The sequence below is a fragment of the Pinus tabuliformis genome, chromosome 7 (genome assembly GCF_031772625.1).
Source record: "Pinus tabuliformis cultivar Carrire ecotype Pingquan chromosome 7, CPIR1, whole genome shotgun sequence".
In the NCBI taxonomy this organism is placed as follows: Eukaryota; Viridiplantae; Streptophyta; class Pinopsida; order Pinales; family Pinaceae; genus Pinus; species Pinus tabuliformis.
In genome coordinates this window covers 1,071,819,535-1,071,828,572 of record NC_142293.1, presented here as the reverse complement: position 1 = coordinate 1,071,828,572, position 9,038 = coordinate 1,071,819,535, and positions in this window count along the sequence as shown.

Here is a 9,038-nt window from a genome sequence, read left to right as displayed (position 1 = left end):
GGGACCTGAACACTTACAGAAAACACATGAAATGACTCTTAATGTTTGCAATGACAACATGCGAAGTTGAAGTAGGGTCTAAAATTTGGAGGGTGTTGTAGTAGCGACAATAGTTGGTAACACACTGGTAAATTCCAGCTTCTCTACTTTGTTTGATTATTTTGTGCAGGCTCTAGTCCTTCAAGGCATATTGATTCATTGTTGAGATCACTTTTGTTTTGCCACTTACCCCATGCACAAACTTAGTCACCTTTCTCCTTTCTTGTTTAAACAAAAACATGAGACCAGCAATATCGCAATGTTTTGAATCAAGGAAGGGTAGTTTAGTTCATGAGCTTTAGATTTCCAGAGTATAGTTTTCATATCTAGTGTTGCTCCGATGCCAATAGGCCTGAACAATACCCTGGAAGAATCTCTATAGGAACACAAACATTGCTCCACTACTAGTGAGCCTGAAGTATACCTTAGTAGAGTTGCTTGCTTCACCTCCCTGTGTAGCTAGACTTTCTCTTCTTTCACCCTTTATTTATGTATTTTATATAGGACTGTGCATAGGAACTTGTTGGGATGGGGTCCCTAGGGATAGAAGTGAATTAACTTAGTCATTTTTTGTAAATAATTTTGTAAAAGATGTAAAGTCTCCGGGAAATGTGGATGCGGAGTGCGCATATAGATAGGAGTCAAAGGGGTCTTAGCCCCTTATTTTGGTCAGTTTTGAAGACTCACCCATGAGCCGAGGGCCATGGTATTGTATTAGAAAAGCTATAAATAGTTGAGTCATAGCAACTCTTAGAGATAACTTTTAATATAAAGTTAGGTACATTGACGAGTTTTGTTGTCTTGGGCAAGTTCTAAGGCAGGAAGACTTTGCTTCCGATGCTTAGGTGAAGAAGGGAAGGCTCCTATAGTTGAGTGCGCAAGAGGTCCGAGTAGAGTCCAAATTTTTGTGCGTGGACCCCTCCAGCTGAGTCTGTAATCAGTGAAATGAAGATCAATAAAGGAAGTTTTTTGAAGAATTACTGAGTATTTCCATTGAATCTATTTATGTTATATGTTGTCTATTAATGATATGTTCCATGAATTATTGAATGAATGCTACACAAATTCACTGAATCTATCTTAATAATATATGGAATGAATGGTTACCCACTTCCACGAATTTAGAAGATATTTCTCTTATGTTTTCTGATCAATCAAGTAGATCTATGAGAAATTTGATCTAGGGTTGCTTGCTAATGCATGAAAGTAGGTGAATCGATTGTTTAAGGTCCTCAAGTACTGATCACAGGCCTTTGCGAAGGTTTGGAGGAATATTAACTTAGTTACAGTTAAGATCCCTAGAAGTTTATCGATTTGAGCAGAAGCAGATCAAAGTCCCTAAAAGACATCACACTACTCTTTGGATGTAGAAACTTGGTTCTTACATCCCCCAATACTTCTTCGAGTGAGACTACAACCTATGCTATGAAGGCTGTTGCTGAAAGGGCCATCAGTGTAGGGTTTTTTTATTTGGCGCAACTAACTATGAACCTGGGTCAGGACCCCCTAAGCCAACAAATGGTTCTTTTCCTGGGATCAAGATCTGCTTAAAGAGATGTGTGATGTCACATCATTGGAATTTGACTAAGAAAGAGATTGAAAAGTGGTTAGATCGAAAGATTCACAAGTTTGCAGCTCATGAAAATAGGAATCCACGCCTGTTGAAGGAGGATTTTTTGAATAGGTATCGGTAAATAGAGGTACACAAAATCTTCTTTTTCACTCTCCCAATTGAACTATATGAGTGGTTAGCTAAATTAACAGACAATCAAGGTGGAAACTCGATAGTCCTATAGTTTGGACTCCATAATTGGTGCGATGACCAGAGGCATCTGAAAAACAAGATTGCATGGGGCTGTCGATCGTTGGCTTGATCGAATTCTGGGAGGATTTTTTATTGAATTTGTAGTTGATACCTCAGTTAGCTATAGCGACGTAAGTATTTAATTTCATTGAATACTTTGATTAAAATTCTATTATGTAAAAAGCAGGTAATTCCATTACCTTAATGTTCGGAGCTACGAGAAGTGGTAGACTCTTTAGAAGTCACGGATCAGGTCCAGTGTATAGTCCATTGATTGAACCTAATTCAAGTGACGATGAAGGGGCGGTGTTGACTACACCGCGGAGTGTTGTTCAGTTAATAACTCAGGCTATTCGGAGGATATCTCATCCATCCACTCCACATCCACCTCCACCTCCACCTCCACCACATACACCTTCACCTACACCTCTGCCTCCACCTCCACCAGTCATCATGGCAAACACAATGAAGATTTTGATCTTCAAGGGCATAGGAAGTGAAGATCCAGAGAAATTCTGGTTTGTTGTGAATGTTGTATGGAGAACACAACAAATCACCAATGATAATATAAATCAAGCACAATTGGTTACTGCCTTTCAAGATCACGCATTGACCTGGTACATTAAGTATTGCACTGCTAAACCTCAGGCATCGTTAGCAGTGTCTCAGACAACTTTGAACAAAGAATTTAGTAAGTCTAAATCTGAGGCGGAATCAGTTATTGAATTTAAGGAGATCCTAATGAGAGTCGATGAAACACCTTGTGACTTTGATCAGAGGTTGAAGTGCTAGATCAGATAGGCTAACATGTGGATCTCAGATACCTAGCATCGTAACTAGATTATCCCATCACTTTTGCTGCATTTAAGAATCCCTCTATCATAGCAGAAGATAGCAATGTAAGAAGAAGCCTTGAAGATCACGATGAGGCTGCACATGTCACCTATTCAGGATATGAACCTAGGGGTATAACAAATTCACTCACAGTTAGCAAGCCTACCCATGAATTACAAAGTCTAATGAAAGAAAAGGAGACTAAGGCAGAAGTATGTGCAGAGGTTTGGTGCTTGAAATGCAAGGGCCATGGGAAAAATAAACATCATTGTCGAGTATACATGAATTATCTTATGGGGGGTGGGCCAGCCCCTTGAAGCCAGAACCCCCGGCCAGGCCAAGCACAGGAGCTATGGTGCCCCATTTTTAAAGTTACTGGGAACCATGTGATGGATAATTTCCACTTGCTTCAGAAGTTCGTTCAGATACCCCAAAAAATGTTTTGCAATTTCTATAAATCTCTGGGCCATGATGAGTTCCATTTTCGGAGTTATGAGCTGATGATAGAAAGAAACCCTACTGATCATATGCAAGTAGAAATGCAGCCTCCATATCAAGGCATAGGAGGAGTACATGGGAGTTTTCAAGGTCGAGGAGAAGGGCGAGGACCTGGTAGAGGTTGTGGTCAGATTATCTTCTAAAGATATGGACAACCACAACACTTTGTGCGCAATTTCTTGAATCCTACACAGCCTCCGTGTCAATGTTGTAGACAATTCAACCATGCCATAGAAGAATGTCCAGTGCTAATAGCTAAAATGTAAGAAAATAAAACTCAGCCTCTGCAGCCTATGAAGAATTTACAAATGATGAGGGTTAAGCCCCGTGAGGAGGATCAAAGAATTAATATTGTACTATGAAGCAGTATGATGATTGACACAGATAAGGGTAAGCAACCTGAAGAAGATGGATGGGTCCGTAAAGCTCCTAAGAAAGAAGCCACCTTTGACCTTAATCACACTAAGGAAACTTCATGGAGGCAAAGCAGAGCTTCGCCGAGGCCTCCACCTCAGGAAGCCAGGAAAAGACACCAAAAACCACTGTGACACAAGAGGTTGATCCTTCTGTAGTCACTACATTTTTGGAGACCACAAAGTTGATGCATGATAGAAAGGTTGTGGAAGGATTGCAGGACTTAATAAACAAGTGCACTAATAAGGAAAAGACTCCTACGAAGCAGCACAAGGATAGAAATATAGGTAAGCATATGGCACAAACAGGATGCAAGATGCGGTTAACAGCACAGATAGGTGATTATGAAATGGACTGGGTCATTTTGGATTTGGGGTCCAATGTGAATTTTCTACCGAAACAAACATGGGAAAGGATGGGGAGACATGCACCGTAGTAGTCTTCGATTCAGATGAGGATGGAGAATCAACAGAAAATCATCCCCATGGGACAATTATATGGAGTAATGGTTGATATTGAAGGTGTGAATGCATTAGTGGACTTTGAAGTTATAGAAATTATTGATGATAATAATCACTATCACGCGCTCCTGGAAATCGACTGGCTATTGATATGAATGGGGTCATTACTTTGAAGAAGAGGACAATGTCATTTGAAAGGAATTCACTAAGGGTTATAGTGCCACTGGATCCTGTAGAAGGGGCTCGCTATATTAAACCATTTTGTGATTACGTAGAAAGTGACAATGAGCTAGATCAAATATACAAGACAACAACGTGGTATCGGGATTGGATCAATCCAACAACGAATAGACGAATCACATGGGACCGAGAGACTTCTTGCACTTGTGACTCAGATGAGGAATTAGAGCATTGGAAAAACCACTTACATGAAGTATCTACATTGCGATGTAGTATGATGACAAAGTCACTGCACTGTGTTTTGTTGGAGGTAGGAAAGCTACCTTATTATGGTGGTTTAACTAACATCGATATGTTTTTATATGAATTTGAGTGTGAAGTCCCTAAAGACCACTGTTTTCAAGCATTGGAGTTGGCACTGTGCACTACACTCGCATGATGGTGGGGTACGCATAAGGATAGTTTTGTTGGATGGAAATATTACATGTGAATGATGAAGCTACAATTTGGGCATGCTAATACATGAATGACTGAGAAGTATAATGGGAGGGATGATCCGCGCGATCACTTGGCGAGGTGGACTAAGGCATGGGGGATGGAACCGCAACCAGAATGGGTACATATATTTTGTCATACCTTGGATACAATTCCCATGAACTGGTACCTCGAAATAGAGCTTCGTCACGCATTGGAATGCTATAATGTGACCGTTGAAGAGTAGGAAGAAGACCCATGGAATATCAATATTCTAGAGACAGAAGGGAATCATGAAGTAGAAGGACCACAAGTAGAGAACCCAGACATATCCGCACCTCTGAAAACAAGACAAGTAAAGATTCAAACTAAATAAGAACTGAAGTTCACAAAGATTGGAGACTATTGGGAAAATGCTACAGTAGACAAAGTTGTTGAATTACTTCAAGAATACCATGATCTCTTCCCCACTAAGTTTTCAAATTTAAAGGGCATACTTGGTGATTTGGGTGTTATGAGGATCACATTGAAGCCAGACACGAAACCTGTTAAATAGAGGCATTATCATCTTAATCCTAAGTATAAGGAGAAGATTTGCAAAGATCTAGATCAAATGCTGGAGGCAGGTATTATAGAACCTGTTGAAGAGTCCAACTGGGTGAGCCTGATGATAGTCTAAGAGAAGAAACAAAAGGACAAAATAAGGATCTGCATAGATCTGTAGAAGCTTAATGATGCATGTATTCATGATCCATTTTTGACGTCATTTACAGATGAAGTGTTAGACAATGTTGGAGGGCAGGAGGTCGTTTCCTTTACTAACGGGTTTTCCGGTTATCATCAAATTAATATTTCCCCATAGGATAGAGGCAAAACCACCTTCGCGACAAAGTGGGGGTGCTTTCAGTAAATTGTTATGCCTTTTGGATTAAAGAATGCACCTGCAATATTTTCCTATATAATCATAACAACGTTCAAAGAATTCATTCATAAGTTTCTGGAAGTATACTTCGATGACCAGACTGTGTTTGGCTTGGTGAAGTGCCATGTAGCGAGTTTGCGCCTTATGTTGGATACATGTTGAAGATACCAAATAGTGTTGAATTTGAAAAAATGTATATTATGCATTCCTTTTGGGATCTTGTTGGGTCATGTTCTGTGTAAGCAAGGATTGATGGTGTACCCTACAAGGATTGCAGTGATTGTGAACTTGGAGGCCCCTAGGAACATCAAGCAACTGCGTGCGACACTTGAACACATGGGATACTATATAAAATTCATCAAAGCTTATGCTCAAATTATTGTTCCCATGGAAAAGATGCTAAAGAAGGATGTGACATTCTTTTTGGATGAGGAATGTCAGCGCAACTTGGATGTGTTAAAGGAAAATATGGTGATTACACCAATCCTGGTATTTTCCGATTGGAAAAAGGAGTTTCATGTACATGTGGATGCTTCTTGCATTGCGCTGGGTGCAGTGATAACACAGGTAGGCGAAGGAGAACTAGACCATCCTATAGCCTTCACAAGTAGGAAGTTAACAAAGATTGATAGAATTATTCAACAACAAACCGCGAGGGGTTAGCCATGGTCTACGCGCTGCAAAAATTTAGGCATTATCTCTTATGGATCATTTTAAGATGTATACAGATCATTCTACCTTAAAATATCTCGTCAACAAGCCTGTGTTGGGGAGAAATATTTGTAGGTGGTTTTTATTATTTCAAGAGTACAATTTGAAGTAGTTGTGAAGCCAGGGAGGTTGAATGGTGGACCCAACCATCTGTCGAGAATTGAAATAGGCAAAGAACCTAGTAATTTGGAGGAAGGCTTGCTAGATCCGTAACTCTTTATGATGCATGTAGACGATGACCATTTTGGTGACATTATTCACTTCTTAACTACAGGGACGACACCTGGAGGACATAAAAATCAGTAAAATAAAGAATTAGTAGTTCGTGCAACTAAGTTTTTGTTCATTGCGTGACATTTTTACAAATTGGGGGCAGATAAAATATTGTGGAGATATGTGTCAGACTTTGAGCATGATAGTATTCTCATTGAAGCTCATGGGGGAGTTGTGGGAGGCCATTATGCAGGGAAAGAAACCGCGCAAAAGATTTTGTGTGCAAGATTATGGTGGCCAACATTGCACAAGGATTCCAAAGCATATTGTAGGCCATGTGATGCATGTCAAATGACTGGTAGACTATCACGAAGGGATGAACTACTGCTACATCCTCATCTATCTTTACATGCATTTGAAAAGTAGGCGATCAATTTTATTGCACCAATTCAGCCACTTAGAAATAAAATGGGCATGCACTACATTATCATTGCGATGAAATATTTAACCAGATGGGCGGAAGCACAGTGAGTAAAGGATTGTACAACGGATACGACAGCAAAATTCTTGTTTGAGTATGTCTTAGCACGGTTTGGATGCCCGAAAGTATTAATGAGTGACAGGGGTACGCATTTTTTGAATGAAATGATCAACGCAATGTTGGAGGAGTTTCAGGTATATCATCAGAAGAGTACACCATATCACCCACAGGCAAATGGGACAGTTGAAGATTTTAACAAAATTGTGGAGAATGCATTGACAAATATCTATAACGCATAGCGAAATGATTGGGATGTGTGTTATAAAATTATATATGACAGAGCAATGGAACACATAAAATATATTGCAGAAATATAAACATAGAAAACACATAAAACAAGAGAGAAACATATGTACGTGGTTCACCCAATTTGGGCTATGTCGACGGGAAATAGCCATTTCTTCCTTTTATATTATCCACTAAACTAAAGAGATGCAACTTATAGCAGATCCATTGTAATTCCCTCTTCACTCTCACACAATCTCCTCTCTTTTTGCACTCGGAATACAGATCTACATAGATGCAATACAATTCCCTCATATATAGCGAGGGGTTTCCTTCTATGGCAAAAAATCCTAAATTAAACATAACTTTTACTGTCATATCTCCGCCTAATGAATGGCCTAGACTGACTACGAAATTAAAACATTTTACAAGGCAATTTTACATCTATTTTTAGCATCGATGGCACTTCCCCCGATCCCCTGCCAGGGGGAGGGCTCCCAAAGATCACTGCCCCCCCCCCCCCGAACCCCCCTTGCAGCACAAATATTATGGACGATGTTGCTGCCACATTACGAACTGGGCTCCAAGGTGGTGATAACTCTGAATAAAGAAGATAATCCGGCTACACACACAACAATCTCCCACTTGGAGACTGATTGTAACAACTCCACCGCTGCTTCATTTGCTAGAAAATGACTCCACTTTGGACCTGGTTGTTTCTCATCTTCTTCATCATACTTGAAGACCAACTGAAACTGAGCAAAATCTCAGTTTCTCCCTGGTTACAACTTTTGTTAACATATGTGCAGGATTTTGGCTAGTGTGTATCTTTTCCAACTTCAACTATCCATCTTCCAACACTGACCGAGTAAAATTGTACTTGAGTTGTATATGTTTAGTCTTGGAGTGAAATGCAAAGTTCTTTGCAAGATGTATGGCACTCTGGCTATCGCTGTATAACCTGCCCAACTCCTGCTTCTTACCCAATTCATCCAAAAACCTTTCTAACCAAATCATTGCTTTACTAGCCTCTGTAGCAGCAACATACTCTGCTTTCGTTGTTGAGAGTGAAACAACACTTTGTAGTTTTGAAACCCAACTGATAGTTGTTCCACCTACATTAAACACATACCATGTTGTGCTCCTCCTATTATCTCTATCACCTGCCATATATGCATCAACATATCCCTGTAGAGAAATGTTTGAACCACCAAAGCATAATGCTTGATTTGTTGTACCTCTCAAATACCTGAGAATCCACTTCACCACCATCCAATGTTATTTTCCTAGATTGTTTATGTACCTGCTTACAACTCCCACTACATGTGCAATATCAGGCCTTCTGCAAACCATTGCATACATTAAGCTTCTAACTACTAATGCATATGGAACTTTAGACATATAAGCCATTTCTTCCTGAGTCTTGCAACACAACTCCTTAGTTTTAAATGGCTAGCCAAAGGTATACTAATTGGTTTTGAATTTTTCATATTAAATCTTTTCAACACTTTTTCTATGTACTCACTCTGAGACAATATTAATTTTCAATTCTTCCTATCTCTAGTTATTGTCATACCAAGGATTTGTTTTGTAGCACCGAAATCCTTCATTTCAAATGAGTTCACCAATTTTCTTTTGAGCACATTTATTTTCTGCATGTTAGAACCTGCAACAAGTATGTCATCTACATACAATAAAAATATAATATAGTTGCCATCATTT